Genomic DNA, 17930 nt, shown 5'->3' on the forward strand with positions numbered 1-17930 from the left:
GCTTCATATATCAGCGGCTGATTTTAAAGTTAACAACACTGGTGCAAGGGTCTGTTTATAGTCGGTCCACTGCAGTGCCTGGGTTTTACTCTGATGTGAGCTTGGAGGCCGTGGCGCTTTGGGCCTGATATGAGACAGCTGGAAAGGTTGAATTATTGAAGAGCATGGACCAGCTCTGAAACACGGGCCATGTCCTCCCAGCTGCTCCGTGTGCTGAAGACGACACTTCAGCAGGCGTCAGACGTGTGCAGTTAACAGGGTCCATCTGTTATTGAGGCGTAATGAACACAGTCAGAGCCATGGAGAAATGAATCACTGCCACTTTATTAGCAAACGACAATAGCAATGATTGTGGCATACAGTCACAGCCGTAATAATTATGATATTTTTGATTATAATGATGATTAGGATGCAGATGATGGCGGTGGAAATGGTGATGATAATGAAGGTGATGTGTGTCTCCCATGATGATGACAGTGCACAAAAACACGGGCTTGAGAAATCAACATGGTGACAACGTTCATGTTTATACTCATTATGCATGCATGAAACGAAAAAAATCATTTACATACCTATGCAGGACTGGAGAACTTGCAAGACTGTAAGAAAATAACAAAACATTAAAATCATTGTTGATATAATTGTTGACAGCTTCATGTAAACACCTGCCAAATTGAAAACTCATCATTGTAATGTAGAACAGGCCGGCGATGAAAGGCATGCAGAGTGTAACCTCCAAAATCAATAACCAGCCTGCCTTTCATTACATAAGTGAAATTTGTATTCATCTCAGAGATGTATATTTATCCCACTTATACCCTTGGCTCAGGAGCAAATTCATTTAGTAATGATTACCTGACTCAGGTAAAACCAATTTCCATTCACTTGTTACCCCTAGTCGGTGACAAGGGCACAGCCAGGGTCACTTTTCAGCAGTTTTTGGTTGCAGGCGCACATTCAGCACTTGAAGCCATGGAGTCTGAGTGTCTTTGCATGTGTGCGAGGGGCATCCATTTGCTACACGGCCGTCGACAAAGGAATGTTGAAATGACACAAACCGATGGTGCAACTTGGCTTCAGCGCTGGCTTCTGTTACTCAGTATGAAAGCTGTCAGTACGACTGTGTGGGCGTTCAGCAAGTCTTACTTCCCTTGAGAACTGTATTCAGATAAAAATACTGAAATCACTCATTGTAGACGCTGAAGGGGTTGCAAGAAATATGCCCATATGTTTGAAACTTTGATATGTGTAGAAATATTTCTTTAAGAGCAAATCACTTAATTGAAGAAAAATCGTATGTGACTGTATAAGCCAGTGTTTTTCAACCTTGGAGTCGGGACCCCACATGGGGTCACCTGGAATTCATATGGGGTTTCACCTGAAATTTCTAGAAATTGATAAAAAAAAAAAAAAATTATTAATAAAAAATATACGGTGAATCACACAATCTCAATACATAAAAGACATGACAAACTGTGGTTCTGTTTATCTGTCAAATGTTCATTGTGGTCAGTTTCAGATGCTGCAGCTCTTTCATAATTCATAGTTTGAGTTCTTGTTTGTTCAGTATTAATTATCAGCCTTGTAAATCCAAGCTGGACTGACTGTACATATCCTGACCAAGGAAAATAAAATTCTCCTTGTTGTGCAGTAATCTACACCTGGCTTTTCTGCCTCCGTCCATAATAATACACATTATATAGCCTAAATGTCGTCTAAAATCACTGTTTATTTGCAACATCCATCCATCCATCCATCCATTATCCACCGCTTATCCGGGGCCGGGTTGCGGGTTATTTGCAACATAGTATAGAAAACTATTAGATGATAAAAATTAATTTTAGCAAAAAAAACAAAAAAAACAAAAACATCTCTGTTTTGAATGTCTGGTGGTCGCCAGAAATGTGAGAAGTTAAAATTCTCCCTTTGTGCAATAATCTACACCTGGCTTTTCTGCCTCCATCCATAATAATATCCATTATATAGCCTAAATGTGTCTAAAATTAACGTTTATTTGCAACATTGCATAGCAAACTATTACATGATCAAAAATAAGTTTTAGCAAAAAAAAAAAAAAAAAAAGTCTCCGTTTTGAATGTCTGGGGTCACCAGAAATTTGTGATGTTAAAATGGGGTCACAAGCCAAAAAAGTTTGGAACGACTGGTATAAGCAGAAGACAAATAAACTGAAATATATCAGGATCAGAATCAGCTTTATTGGCCAAGTATGGGAACACATACAAGGATTTTGGCTTCAGTTTTTCTTAGCTCACAATTTTAACATAAACACGAACACATTTAAACAAACATTACGCTAGAGACAAGGACAGCAATGGTTTGAGTACGGTGGCCAACAAGGGCCAAACACATTGCAATGGCCCAATGAGTCTCAGCATAGAAGAAAACAGCTGCAAGTACAGAAACGATGCAAATTCACAAACTCAAACACAAGTATAAACGAGGTAAAACAACAGGAATGTGGTGCAAATGAAAAAATGCACCGCTATATACAAAAACACATTCATAATCATCAAATGCTCTGCAAATAAAGAAATGATGCAAACTGAGAAAACATCTACAAATGAAAAATGCTGCATAACCAGTCACTGCAATGGAAGTGCTCCAAACCTGCAGGGGGCGCTCTCAAACTAAATGATGGGATTTGTCTGATGCAAAATCAAACGATATCTCAACAAATAATGTCAATTAAATTCAAATGTTTACCTGCAAACTATGTTATCATTATAGAAAAACAGTAAAGGTTGAACTCAATTTGCCAGTGATTGTGATATTACAAAACCATAAAGTCGAGCTATAAGGACGAACTATTTTAATTAAATTCATTCCTTAGATGATTTTTTTCTGCGAAGATCTGTTGAATGACAAATTAAATTAGTCAGAGGACCAGCGCCCCCTTAACTGAAAAGGTGGATGATGTTTGTTTTTTTTTTTCTTATAGTGGATAATTTTTTGAGCTGGTGGATGTTTTTTTGGGCTGTTTTCTTTTTTTTTTTTCTTATCGTGGATATTTTTTGGGCTAGTGGATAATTTTTGGGGCTGCTCTCTTTTTTTTCTTATAGTGGATATTTTTTGGGGCTGTTTTTTTTTTTCTTATAGTGGAGAATTTTTGGGGCTGTTCTCTTTTTTTTCTTATAGTGGATATTTTTTTGGGGTAGTGGATTTTGGGGGGCTTTTTTTTTTCTTATAGTGGATAATTTTTGGGGCTGTTCTCTTTTTTTTCTTGTAGTGGATAATTTTTTGGGCTAGTGGATAATTTTTTTGGACTGTTCTCTTTTTTTTCTTATAGTGGATCATTTTTTGGGCAAGTGGATAATTTTTTTGGACTGTTCTCTTTTTTTCTTATAGTGGATGATTTTCTGGGCTAGTGGATGATTTTTTGGGCTGTTCTCTTGTTTTTTCTTACAGTGGATAATTTTTTGGGCTCTTTTCTTTTTTTTCTTATAGTGGATAATTTTTTTTGGGCTAGTGGATGATATTTTGGGCTGTTCTCTTTGTTTTTTTCTTATAGTGGATAATTTTTTGGGCTAGTGGATGATTTTTTGGGCTGTTCTCTTTTTTTCTTATAGTGGATAATTTTTTGGGCAAGTGGATAATTTTTTGGGCTGTTCTCCTTTTTTTCTTATAGTGGATAATTTTTTGGGCTGTTTTCTTTTTTTTTCTTATAGTGGATAATTTTTTTGGGCTAGTGGATGATATTTTGGGCTGTTCTCTTTTTTTTCTTATAGTGGAGAATTTTTTGGGCTAGTATATGATTTTTTGGGCTGTTCTCTTTTTTTCTTATAGTGGAGAACTTTTTGGGTTAGTGGATGATTTTTTGGGCTGTTGCACCTCTGGGCCACCATAGATTTTCCTTTATGCTATTCCTATTTTAGTCCATTTACTTGTGCTTTAATTCTTAGGGTCCTACATCAGAGAATGTTTTGTTATGTGGAAAAATGAAAATATCTAAATAAAAAGTAAAAAAAGAAAGTGCATTACCAATTAACCTCACACTTATTTTATTTTTCTAAAGCCATCCAAACAAAAGACAGAATCACTGAGCGGGATTCCCAGACACAACCTCAAAAGCTATTTTATTCACATTTGTCCAAACATGTTCTCTAGTAATTCAAACAGAACTGAAATGGGCCGAAGGGAGAAGACGTTTTAAAACAGATTCTGCGGTATTTTATATTAACGTAGGCACTGATTTTATGGTAGGGTAGTGCGAGTACAGAGAGCAAGTTTTAGCAATATTCAGCTGGAGTTGAAGTAAAACAGACTTAATGAAGTTTATTTAACTCCCCAGGCTCATCAACATAAAAACAGTTACCAGCTGCACCCCACAAGGCTACATTTGGAATTTCACAGATCATAAGGTTTGCTTGCAGTTTCATTTACAAAGCTATTCAATTTGTTTCTCTCCATTACAAACCATGAAGGTAATTGCAGATGACGACATCAGCAGTAATTTTGTCTGTCATCACTATATGTTTTTATCATTCCGGTCTGTGCCACAAGTTTGGTTTCAAGGTCATACAATTACCGTGTGAGTTAATTAGAGCCGCACAATTTATCATTTGAGCATCCACCAATCGCAATCATTCTTAATCAGTTTGTCAAAGCAGACCACGCCCCTGCACATGGAGTGAGTCGCTGGTAATAACATTGAAAAATGAGCAACAAACAAGAGAAAATCACCAAAAACCAAGATTCTCTGGCTTTTAACTCCGCATGAGTTGTGTGGTCCTCTGTGTCTTTTATTTATTTGTTATTTTTGTTGATTTTAGTATTTTTAACTATTTATTTAGAGCATTGTTGTAGTTCTATGTACTTATTTATTGTTTTTTTTTAGTATTTCTTTTAATTGTTTTATTGTTTTTATGATGTGCAGCACTTTGGAAATGTTCTTGTTTTGTTTAAATGTGCGATAGAAATAAAGTGGATTGGATTGGACTTGGTGCCAAAAAGAAAAGCAACGTCGGTTATCTGGAATTATTTCAGCTGGAAGAAGGATAATACTAAAACATGTGTTCTGTGTCAACGTGTCGCCACAACGAGAGGCAACACAACTAATTTGTTTGACCATTTATGTTGGCACCACACAGCTATTATATCAGACTGATCTCATGAAATCGCCTTGTATGTGACGCTAGTTTATTTTTACCACGCCCCTGCACATGGAGTGAGTCGCTGGTAATAATATTGAAAAATGAGCAACAAACAAGAGAAAATCACCAAAAACCAAGATTCTCTGGCTTTTAACTCTGCATGAGTTGTGTGGCCCTCTGTGTCTGTTATTTATTATTTATTTATTTTTATTGATTTTAGTACTTTTAATTATTTATTTAGAGCATTGTTGTAGTTCTATGTACTTATTTATTGTTTTTAGTATTTCTTTTAATTTTTTTTAATTGTTTTTATGATGTGCAGCACTTTGGAAATGTTCTTGTTTTTTTGTTTAAATGTGCGATAGAAATAAAGTGGATTGGATTGGACTTGGTGCCAAAAAGAAAAGCAACGTCGGTTATCTGGAATTATTTCGGCTGGAAGAAGGATAATACTAAAACATGTGTTCTGCGTCAACAGTGTCTTGCACCTGTCGCCATAACGAGAGGAAACACAACTAATTTGTTTGACCATTTATGTCGGCACCACACAGCTATTATATCAGACTGATCTCATGAAATCACCTTGTATGTGACGCCAGTTTATTGCATATGGCATGCTATACGTACACATGTTCATCCTTTTGCGTGTTATTTAACACTATTTGATGGTGTGTCAGTGCCCTAACCCACTAATCGCTAACCCTAACCGCTAATCACGCTGGCCGGTAATTGCGCTAATGGCGTACTATTTTATGCAGCGTAAATATACACCCTGAAAGCTTATAATTCATGATATCATGTTGCATTATTTAGTCCTGAGTAATATTTCATACCGCAGTATATATTGCGGGGTTAAAAAAAATCACAATGTTTTATATTGTTATTGACCTGTTTTGTTTATTTATTTATTTCATTTCTTTCCTTACATGTACCAGAATGTACTGTCTTGTCATGTGTGTTTTGTTTGTATTTCCCTTTTCTTTTTTTTTTCTTTCCATGGGTTCTGTCAATTTATCATGTCCGGTGTCTATCTTTGTATTATGAACACGTTACTTGAAATTATAAATGTTATATTTGTTAAATGTTGAAAAGTTCCATAAATTAAGTTAAAAAAAAAAAATTGCAATGTCTGTTTTTTCCACTATCGTGCAGCCCCAGAATGGATGGGTCCTCGACCTGCAATCAGGATCTGCCTCTGTTAAAAACTGTTAAATAACTTCCCGCAGTGTTACAAGTAAACATTTTGCACTTTAGCAACAGGGGCAAATGCATGTTAGTATGTGACGTGCTCCCATTACTGCCGATCTAATCTCTAGTTTGGCTAGGCAAGTGCTTACATGTGTAAACCAAACTTTGATCCTTTGAGATGTTGCTCCTGAGATAGGAGTTCTCATTAGTGTTGAAATCAGAAGAAGGAGCTCTGCATTACTTGCTTGATCTCTATCCATTTACTTACCTCATGAGGAGTTCCACCTCACCCGCTTGACTCTAACATCACATTCCTGAGCTGATGTTAGTGGAAATCTGTGAAAAGTATATATTGTTTACATGTATACTGAAAGGCAAGATGAAAGAGGGTTTTTTTTTTTCTTTTTAAAGTACCAATGGCAATGGTATAGTTCTCTCTCGTCTTCGTCCCTCTCTAATTAGCTGCTGTGAGCATCTGACAAGAACAACAACATCTTTGCAGCTCAGCGGGGGGTATCAGGGGGTCAAACAGTACAACAGAGATGGAAACAGCAACGCTCACTTACCTAAATTCAGCTTCCATTCACTCACATTCATGCAAAAGCGCTGTAGGTTGACATATATTTGTAAAACAATATAAGAGAACATGTATTTCCCAGTGCGAAAACCATAAGACGCTGCCTCTGTGTGTGTATGACATGTACCAAACCTAACAAGGATTTGTTATGAATAATGAACAGTGTGAGACAATTTTTGGCATGGAACACTGCAGTGCATAAGGCGCATTAGCCTTTGCTTTTGATTCCTGTCCTGCTTTAGGGAGAGATGTTCAAAGCTCTTCGACGGCAAAATGCCGCCCGCTTTCAAAGACCCCCTGGTGTTCGTGTCAGAGCACCAGTTCTCTCTGTACTCCATAAATTAAAGTTATCCTAAATGTCTTGTGGCATAAATTGAAGCTTCAATCCTCCACACGCATTAATTAGGACCATGACACAAGCTCACTGCATCCTCATAAGCAGCAAGTGTTCTTTAAGAACTACAATATTCTTTCCCAAAATGTGTTAGCTTTATAATCTATATTACACTGTGTAGAATACTTTCAAATCCATAAACCACCTGTTATACTGTATTACATTAAGATATGAAATAAAGTGACCAAACTCATCATCAATTATTATCATTTCTTTACTCTAAATGATCCATAACCACATATAGTCCAAATATTGCTAGATTGTTTTTTTTTTTTGGTGATTTGTTCATTTGTTCATTTGTCATTACTGATATTTGCGATTTCCAAAAGGCTTTTGTTAAATGTAATATTGATGGAAATCCTGCCTCTTGGGAATATACATTATTGCATATTCCCAGTGTTGAAACCCCAGAGGTGAGAGGATTGATTACATTTTCCTATCTTCTCTTGCCCTAATTAAAGATCTAAGGGATGCCCCTCATGGGAGGACTACCTCAACCGTTTCATCTGTATGCCACATCATCCTGGTTCATACAACAACTGCACATCTCCTCCTTTACCCCGGGATGTGTACCATGTACTAAGTGTGGTTGGACCACAGAGAGATTCTGCGGTGGGTTGATGGGAGTTCATTTCCCACTGCAAAACTGAGAACAAAGCAGGGAATTTCAAAAAATCTGCATGGTTTTGTGAACTCTCCACAATATGACATTACGCATTATTTCTTGTATGTGAAGAAGTGGGAATGACATCGCTGTACACTGCAAATGTGTGCTCACTGAGGCTGCCGAGACTGTCACAAAATGACAGAGGAAGGGAATTATCATAGCGCCTTCCCCCTCATTCAAAAGCCCTTACTGGCCGACAATAAAACAGATGGCGAGGCATAAATGTTAGTCAATTCCATTGATTCTGCGACAGGTGCCAATCAAAGTGTTTTCGCTGACGACTTTGATGATGGCAGAACACAGAGTTACTATGCTTCATTATGCTGCCTCATTATCTGGAGTGACGCACGCCAGTGAGTTTCGACAAATGGACCTCTCGCCTTCGCAACAGCTTCATTTGAATCCAAGTCAATAATTCTCTCTCCAACCTGAAAGAAAACAATGATCAAACCGAGGACTACAACACTTCCAGCACTCCAGAGGACACTCTCTTTTAGTTGGAAAGAAATTGGCCTTAAATTGAATTTGGAAATCAGCATGGCCAAAAAAATCTTTACTAAGCAAATGAGCATACATTGTCTTTTGTATCTGAAGTCAGCAGGGAGAGGATAGGGGTGTCCGACCCTGATTGGAAGCTCTATTGCTAGCAAAACAATTCAATTGCAGGGCACAGATTGGTTATTTGTCTCAATTGTGCAAATAATTCCTTCTACATTCATTCTAATTAACTTCAATTGAACTGGTTGTGTTGTAGGAAGCAGCTGCATCAGTAGTCAGTGGTCAGAAGGTACTGAGGATGACTTGATTATTCTGAACTAGATCCTGTTCAATAATCTATCCCCAGTGTATTTAAACAGCCTGTGAAGAGAAAACATGAATTACAAACAAGCATGATGTTATCTCTGGCAATAAGACAGGCCAAAAATATCTCTAAGAGTTTTACACTCAATAAACTGAAAACATTTTCTTCTTGTCTTTCACATCCTAAGTGTTGCATGGTTAAAGTGCATTTGATTGACAAAGATAAGTGAGTGTAAAGTAGGAAATCTTCAGTCGCCTGACTTAATTAATGTTGATAGACCATGATGATGGTTTAATGAGCCCTCCATACATGCAATTCTGAATAACCACTTGCAAAATATAAAGAAGATCGGCTTCAAGTGCACTTGTGCCTCACCTCTACATGGACACTTTTATGTTGTATGAACCAGTATATGGAGCTGTATTTACATGTTTGATCTGTCCAAGGTAAAGACATTCAACTGGTGAAAGAGAGCTGAAGTCACGCCCCTTCCGGTTGTGCCTCATAGGAACGGATTTCGGTGAGATACAAGTCATTTTTAATCCTATTTAACCTGTTGATCCAGTGGTTTTCAATCTTGGGGTTGGGATCCCATGTGGGGTCACCTGAAATTTCTAGTAAATGATAAAAATAAAAGCTTACTAATAAAAAATATATATGGTGAGTTGAGAGAGACAATCCCAATCCATAAAAGACATGACAAACTGTGAAGCTGAAACTGAAGCACTGTGGTTCTGTTTATCTGTCAAATGTTCATTGTGGTCGGGTTCAGATGCTGCAGCTCTTTCATAATTCATAGTTTGAGTTCTTGTTTGTTCAGTATTAATTGTCAGCCTTGTAAATCCAAGCTGGACTGACTGTACATATCCTGACCAAGGAAAATAAAATTCTCACTTTGTGCAGTAATCTACACCTGGCTTTTCTGCCTCCGTCCATAATAATATACATTGTATAGCCTAATTGTTGTCTAAAATTACTGTTTATTTGCAACATCCATCCATCCATCCATCGCTTATCCGGGGCCGGGTCGCGGGTTATTTGCAACATAGTATAGAAAACTATAACATGATCAAAAATTAATTTTAGCCAAAACAAAAAAAAAACGTCTTCGTTTTGAATGTCTGGTGGTCGCCAGAAATTTGAGAAGTTAAAATGGGGTCACGGGCCAAAAAAGGTTGGAAACCAGTGAGTTAAGACCCGGGCCATTTGCATCCAGTCAGAATCACTTCAGTGTAACAGAAAACAATGGATTAGCCGATAGCACAGAGGTCATATAAAATCAAGTTATGATCAGAAAACAGCAAAGGTAAGAAAAAATTCATAACCATCGCTTCATAATGCAATCTTTATTTTTGCTCTTCTTTGTCTCATTCAGTGAGTTTTAGTAGCAGAGAAATAACACTTGTACTGTTGGATCTGCTTAGTGTTAGCTTAGTGCTGCAAAGTTTGTTGTATTGGTCTGTTTTTTTCATGAAATTAGTCACGACACTCTGGTCTCAGACTGTTAACTAGCTTTAGATATATGTCAGTTTAAGTACTTGTTGTTTGAGTTGTGTTCTGTTGACTGACAGTTGATTTTACTGAGCTGTCAGCTGATGTTCTTCTGGTTTCGTGGATGTATAGAATGCTAAAAGCATCGTGTAACATTACCATGGAAACACAGATGGAACCATGGCAACACAGACCTCCGTACCACGGGGTTTAATTTAATAATTTTACACATCAAGAAAGTTGCAGGTTTTTTTTTTTTTTTTAGTAAAACTGTTGAAGTATCAGACTGTAAATATGAAGACAATAGAATGTGATTTTATTGTTACTGTCTCTGTCCAAAGCCTCTTCAGAAGTTCCTGAGGATGTCTCTGCAGCTTCAACATCACCAGACTGTTGTGATTTTCACCTATTTTAATACTTTTTCAACCTCACACTTAAAGATTTAGGTAAAATGTGCCATGATAGCAGCTGTTTCGGTGTTGGTGACATGTATCTCATGTACAATACAAACAAAAAGTTAAGAATATTTTTAATTTTTGGGCTATTTTTTTTCAGTTGGGACTCTTGCACAGTGCTTTTTACTTTTCTGTGCGTGAATTGGAACACGTTTTTAATGACCAGACATAGTTTTATTTACAAATGGTAAAAATGACAAAAAAAAAAAAGAAGAAAAAAAAAAAAAGAAATATCCTTAACTTTTTGTTTATAGTGTAGCAAAAGATGCAGTCCACTGAGCTGTTTAACAACAAAACTAGATGTTTCTTTACTATCCTGAACTGCTTAATCCTCAAGTGTCATGGCTAGGGGTGGCAATAGAAAACCGGTTGATTAATTGATTGATTGATGTCTTTATTTTTATCAATTGAAAAACAGAAATGCAAATAAATGATAATCAATAGAATGAGAACAAAACAAAAATGTAACTTAAAACTGCAACGTATTAAGCCTCAAAATTTACATGAGTGAAAAAGGAGTAGGAAGAAGTGTAAACGTATCTAATCCTACCCCTTCAAACCTTTCCATGCTTACTGAAAACAACACTGTCCCAAATTTATCAGCAATTTTGAAACGTGTATTTAGTCACTTATCCATATTACAACACATTCACCAACAAATTGCAAAACTGATATCCAAATAACAAACACCGGCTCTTTTTAAAAACAATTATACTGGCAATTTGTTTTACTTCTGCACTCAATCTATTCCACAGTTTAACTCTCTTAACAGTGATGCAGAAGCTTTTCAATGATGTACGCACGCTTCTGACCTTTAGATTGAAATTTTCCCTTAAATTACAACTCCCTCTTTGTCATAAAACATTTTTTGAATGTTTTTCGGTAGCAGTTTATTCCTTGCGTTGTAACTGAGCTGTTTTATGTTCCACCAAGTCGAAAAATTTTAGAGTTTTGGAACAGTGACTTAGAACCGGTTCCATTTAATCAGTTCCATCAGAATTGTACACCTCCAGCATTATCAATTCTTCTTAACGATTCTCTCATTTCCCCGCATGACGTTTTCTGGTTTTCCCTGTGTCATATCACGGTATGCTGGTCTGTGCGCTTGGAGACTGCAACACCATGTGGGGAAAACCAGAAAACAGGACCTCCAGAGTAACTGGACCATATGCCACTGTTGTGATTCATCTGTCACTCACCAGGAGTGCCACCACTGACCAGTCTGGATCACATCACCCTAACATTATTATTATTATTACCTCTGCCAGGAAATGTTGATACTGGCACAAAGAACAAATGATTAAATTTTGGTGGTGATCGGGGGGGCTGATCTGCCTTAGCGGAGGTCTGCGCTCTCCGAGAGCTTTTCTAGTTTATTATTATAACCTTTATTTATGTATGTATGTATGTATGTATGTATTTATTTATTCTTTCCTTTTAACAGGGAAACAAAACTATGGGTTTATTTTTCATGGACCAAGGATGTTTATGTGCCTTTTGCAGTCATTTCTTGAAGTTGTACAAAATAAAAGCAAGAAAAAGTGGCACAAGATGAGAAATAAGACTGGAGGAATACCGCAGAATAACTAACAAACGTATTCATGTCATGTTTCAAACAGATGCAAAATCCTGTTCATTTCTCTAATATTTGTCATCAATCAATCAATAAAACATCTTAATTTATCCCATGGGGTAATTCATTTTTTTAACAACTGTATTTATCATTTTTCCATAACAATTACATCCTTAAGGCATGTCTTATACAATTTGTGAATTTGCCCCCCCCCCCCCCCCCCCCCCCCATCCAGGTGGTATCCCCAAAAATACATCCATATAAACGCACGGACAAACAGAACACTCAAAAAAATAAAAATAAAAAAAATAAATTCTAACCTTTATTTAACCAGGAAAAAAAGCTCATTGATTAAGAGTGTCTTTTGCAAGCAGAGGTTACACAAAATGAAAATCACGTCCATACATTCACACTAATATACATAAACACAATGAAATTCAGTATTAAAAACAAACTTAAAACTGATAAGAACATACGTATAAAATGTCACCATTATTTTAAAAGGTACTAAAAGTATAATAACAAAGCTGAACTCAATTCAGTCAATTGGAAAAACATCTACACCCACATTTGTCCTTTTCCCACTCATTTAAAATGACTTTGAATGTATGAAAAGAGACCACTTCCTTCAGTTTAATGTCCTTCTGTAGGTTGTTCCAGGTAGTGGGAGCAGAATATTTAAAAGCTTTCTTTCCTAGTTCTGTTCTGACTTTTGGAAACTGTAAAGATAACAGATCCTGGGACCGGAGACTGTAATTATTCAACATGTTTTAAAATCTGAATATTTACATTTGTTCATTAAACAGTTCAGGAAAATATGATTGAGTTTCACTTTCTGTTTGTGTGTGTACAATGGTGCATATGTGTGACATGGTGAATGATTTGATATGAAAATTGTCAAACAAGCTCCACTATGACCTGTCCAACGACTTTTTTCCCCACTCAGGAATCGATAGGAGAATTGATAAGGAACTGGATTAGTAAGCAGAATCGACAATGGCATTGATATTGATTAAATCCTATCAATTCCCACCCCTAGTTGCGGGTGTCCTGGAGCCTATGCCAGCTAGCATTGGGCGAAGGCGGAGTACACCCTGGACTTGTCACCAGCTCATCACAGAGCTGACATATACAAAGAAGCACTGACTCTCACATTCACACCTCTGGGTAATTTAAATTGACAGGTTAAGCCATTAAGGTGCATGTCTTTGGACGGAGGGAGGAAGTCGGAGTACTCAGAGCTCGAAACAACAGCTTTTAAATGGACAGACATCACATCAGTATAAATGGTGATACGGTTCAAACAGGAAAAAAATGATTTGTCTCTTGCCATTTGCTGCTGTAGATATTTTTTGTGACATTAGGTCCCATGGGGAACAATGGAAAGAGCAGGACTTTGACTGTCTGTTGGAAGCCTAATAGTGACAGAAATGCTCTAAAGCACTGTTAAACATGGAAAACCAGCATTAACAAGTATTGATGTTAGTGATAAATACATTAAAATAATAACAGGACATTGTAATATCCTCCTGAGACCCGGCAAAGCATTTTTGTCCTTTGTAGGGGACAAAAATTTGACAGTTTGGTTTATGGGTTTATTAGTTTGATCCCCATTAGCTGCTGCACACCACAGCAGCTACTCTTCCTGTGGTCATTAACAACATAAAAACAAAGCACCGCAATTTCCCACAACTCGCTCAATAAACAGGATGTACATACACTCAACTAGGGATGCACCGATCCCATACCAGTATTGGGCATCGGCTCTGATACTCACTGTGTACTCGTAAAAGTAATCTGATACAAATGCACCGATACCACTTACAGCCATGTGACATTCACAGTTCAGTGCAGCAGGTACGAGGAGGAGGAATAATGTGTGGGGAGTGTGAAGAGTGTGGAGATTTTTCAAAATAAATGATGGTGATAAAAGTAACGCTGACTGCAAGTAACGTTACAGACACAGACAGATACGGACGCAGCGTTCTGTCTGTCCTCTGCGTACATTCCATCCATTTTCCAGGTGATGGTGGATGCGTACCCAGATGGAGAATACCAGCGGGAACCATGGAGGTAGAGGATCTGTTCAAAGAGCGACTGTGTGAGTTAGAGAAAAACCACTGACACATTTATGACAACTACCCAGGGCTGGGACGGGGGTACGGAAGTGAAAACGAAACTCATCGCTCACTTCTCTTTTCTCTTCCTGCTGAAGCTTTGCTTTTAAACTTTACCAGCGAAAATGCTGCAATATTAGTATCACATTAGTGTTGCCTCTGTCATCTCCATGTTTGTTATTACTGACTATCTTCTTCTTCTTCTCAAAAAACTTTCCTCTTCTCCGTGGTGTTTGTCCAGTATGGTTAATTAAGAGCAGTGCCCCCTGGTGGATTAATTGAGAAACGCTCATTCCAACACATTATAAATGTCAGTAGCAGCACTTTGTTCCAGTCAGACTAATGACAACGACAATAAAGCACATTTACAAAAGGAAATAAGAACTGGAATAGGTTTATTAGGTACACATATCGGTACTCAGTATCGGCAAGTACTCAAATATCAGTACTCGTACTCGGTCTGGAAAAAAGTGGTATCAGTGCATCCCGACACTCAACACAACAACACAAAAACCAAAATTCAACAACAAGTACATGATGTAAAACAATTACAGTTACAAAATAATACCAACAACAACAACAGAAAAAAAGAATAAATTAGTAAACCAAAAAAACAGAAACAAAAAACAGCTCCACAACAAACAAAAGAAAAACAAACCGTCTAGATGACATCACTATAGGATGTGCAACAGCTCAGTTATTCTTGAGTAAATGTAAAAATTCTTAACCTTTTAGAAAAACTAACTGCTTGAATTTCTGAAAATAAAAATTGTGGCAGTGTATTCCATGCTACCATTGCCTTATATTACACACTTTCCTGTATTTGATTCGTCCTGCAGTTTTACTAAAAAAAAAAAAAAAAAAAAAAAAAAAAAATGCTGTCCATTGCAAAGGACATTCCATTAAAAAATAAATAAATAAAATAATTGTAAAAAATGTATCTGAAAAAACTGTCGCATTATGCAGTTTCCAGTCGAGATGACTGTTTAATGTAAAAAAGCTAAAAAATGTCACTTTCCTGGGTCTCAGAAGGATATATATAAATGGTAAAAAGTCAGTTAATTCTGTTTCTATTGACACACACACACACACACACACACACACACACACACACACACACACACACACACACAGTTTCTATAGTCACACAGAGGCTTTGAGTCTCAAAAGGGAATTCTGCTGCTGTATCTCCATCACCAATCCTTCAGGACGGGTCAGAAATTCAGTCAGTGTTTAGCATCCCATCTTGACTCATTGGTGCCTGTCTGCTTTACAAAGCTCAGGCTGACACTTACACTCAGCTATCGCAGAATTTCTAGTCTAGGTTGTCAAGATTCTTGACAAATTGCTTCATAACCAGCCAGTCAAAAAGCAGCTGTTGTCATAGCTGTTAGGCATCAGCATGAATAGCTGCAAAGAGCATTTTCCTCTGTTCAGAACTCTCTACACAAACACTAAAGCTTGCCAACAGCACTCATGTTAAATTATTATCACTACCTTTACGACTGTCATATTTTCACAGGGTTCTGAATATAAAAATCCTCAAGAAGACCGCTGTCAAGGTTGGTATAATTTTCACATTTTAAAATGCCTGTTATTATTCCTGATCTAAGTTTCTGAGACATCTGAACTGTTCAATACGACATTAAGTCTGTTAAAAATAGTTGCTAGTTACATTACTAAATGGAAAATAGGTATGTTTAAGAATTCAACTTCCTGTGTTTTTCAAGAATTTTGTCTAATACTCAAATAAAACATCAAAGTAGTGTTTGATATATCTCCAAACCTTTTTTCCCACAAGTACAAGGTATATTTTATCCTTTCAATTCCCTCCAATATCTAATTTTCGCATTTTAAAATGCCTGTTATTATTCCTGATCTAAGTTTCTGGGACGTCTGAACTGTTCAATATGACATTAAGTCTGTTAAAAATAGTTGCTAGTTACATTACTAAATGGAGAATAAATATGTTTTAGCTTTAAACTTCCTGTGTTTTTCAAGAATTTTGTCTGATACTCACAAATAAAAAATCAAAGTAATGATTAATATATCTGCAAACCTTTTTTCCACTAGTAAGAGGTATATTTTATCCTTTGAATTCACTCCAATATCTAATTTTCACATTTTAAAATGCCTGTTATTATTCCTGATCTAAGTTTCTGGGACGTCTGAACTGTTCAATATGACATTAAGTCTGTTAAAAATAGCTGCTAGTTACATTACTAAATGGAGAATAAGTATGTTTTAGGATTAAACTTCCTGTGTTTTTCAAGAATTTTGTCTAATACTCACAAATAAAAAATCAAAGTAATGATTAATATATCTGTAAACCTTTTTTTTTTTTTTTTTTCCACTAGTAAGAGGTATATATAGTCCTTTCAATTCATTCCAATATCTGAATTACATCCAGGAAAAAGCGGGGAAGGAGATGCTGTTGCTGTAATACATTCTGGTAATGACATGCCTGTTATTATTCCTGATCTAAGTTTCTGGGATGTCTGAACTGCTCAATATGACATTAAGTCTGTTAAAAATAGTTGCTAGTTACATTACTAAATGGAAAATAGTATGTGTAAGAATGTGTTTTTCAAGAATTTTGTCTAATATTCAAAAATAAAAAGTCAAAGTAATGATTAATATATCTGCAAACCTTTTTTTTCCACTAGTAAGAGGTATATTTTATCCTTTCAATTCCCTCCAATATCTAATTTTCACATTTTAAAATGCCTGTTATTATTCCTGATCTAAGTTTCTAGGACTGTTCAATATGACATTAAGTCTGTTAAAAATAGTTGCTAGTTACATTACTAAATGGAAAATAGGTATGTTTAAGGATTAAGCTTCCTGTGTTTTTCAAGAATTTTGTCTGATACTCACAAATAAAAAATCAAAGTAATGATTAATATACCTGCAAACCTTTTTTTCCACTAGTACGAGGTATATATAGTCCTTTCAATTCATTCCAATATCTGAATTATATCCAGGAAAAAGCGGGGAAGGAGATGCTCTTGCTGTAATGCATTCTGATGATGTGTGACATGAACCACAATCATGTTTGTTTATTTGGTTTATTGGAGACATTTATGTAAATGTGGCATGAGAACAAACATATGGAGTTTAAGCTTCAGAAGTCAAACACTGAGGCATTGATTCCCTAACACTAACAGTATTAGGGAATGGACCTTGAAGTATTAAAGACAAGCATTAAGCTAGAGAGGATTAGATGGCTATACACTGCCAGTGCAAGTATTGTTCTTGCCAATTAGCACTTTTCCAGCATAATTTCCCCTAAGTAGACTATTTACAAACCCATTGAAGGCTATTACTTTAGCAGCTAAATTAAGGGAACATTTTATTGGACACGAAGGTGATTGAAACGGACTTACTACTTGAAAATAACATATTTCACTATGAGAAAATAGGTCATGCAATCTGAACTATAGAAGGGAAATTAATTCATATAGTTAAATGGGCTGTATTTTACATTTTTAATTTATTCATAGCTGGCGTCGTGACCAAACCAACATGTATTTCTGTCATTTATAATACAGCTCA

The 17930-nt window shown here is 36.4% G+C and overlaps 1 long non-coding RNA gene across 1 annotated transcript; it reads right to left on the minus strand.

The window, feature by feature from the left end:
• Positions 1-399: 399 nt before the first annotated feature.
• Positions 400-6604, minus strand: LOC115426611 (uncharacterized). The gene is made up of 3 exons (XR_003936374.1): positions 6568-6604; positions 573-599; positions 400-493 (listed from the first exon to the last, which is right to left on the minus strand). It is a non-coding gene; the product is annotated as an uncharacterized LOC115426611 (long non-coding RNA).
• Positions 6605-17930: the final 11326 nt, after the last annotated feature.

This window comes from Sphaeramia orbicularis, chromosome 10, assembly GCF_902148855.1.
Source record: "Sphaeramia orbicularis chromosome 10, fSphaOr1.1, whole genome shotgun sequence".
Taxonomy (NCBI): Eukaryota; Metazoa; Chordata; class Actinopteri; order Kurtiformes; family Apogonidae; genus Sphaeramia; species Sphaeramia orbicularis.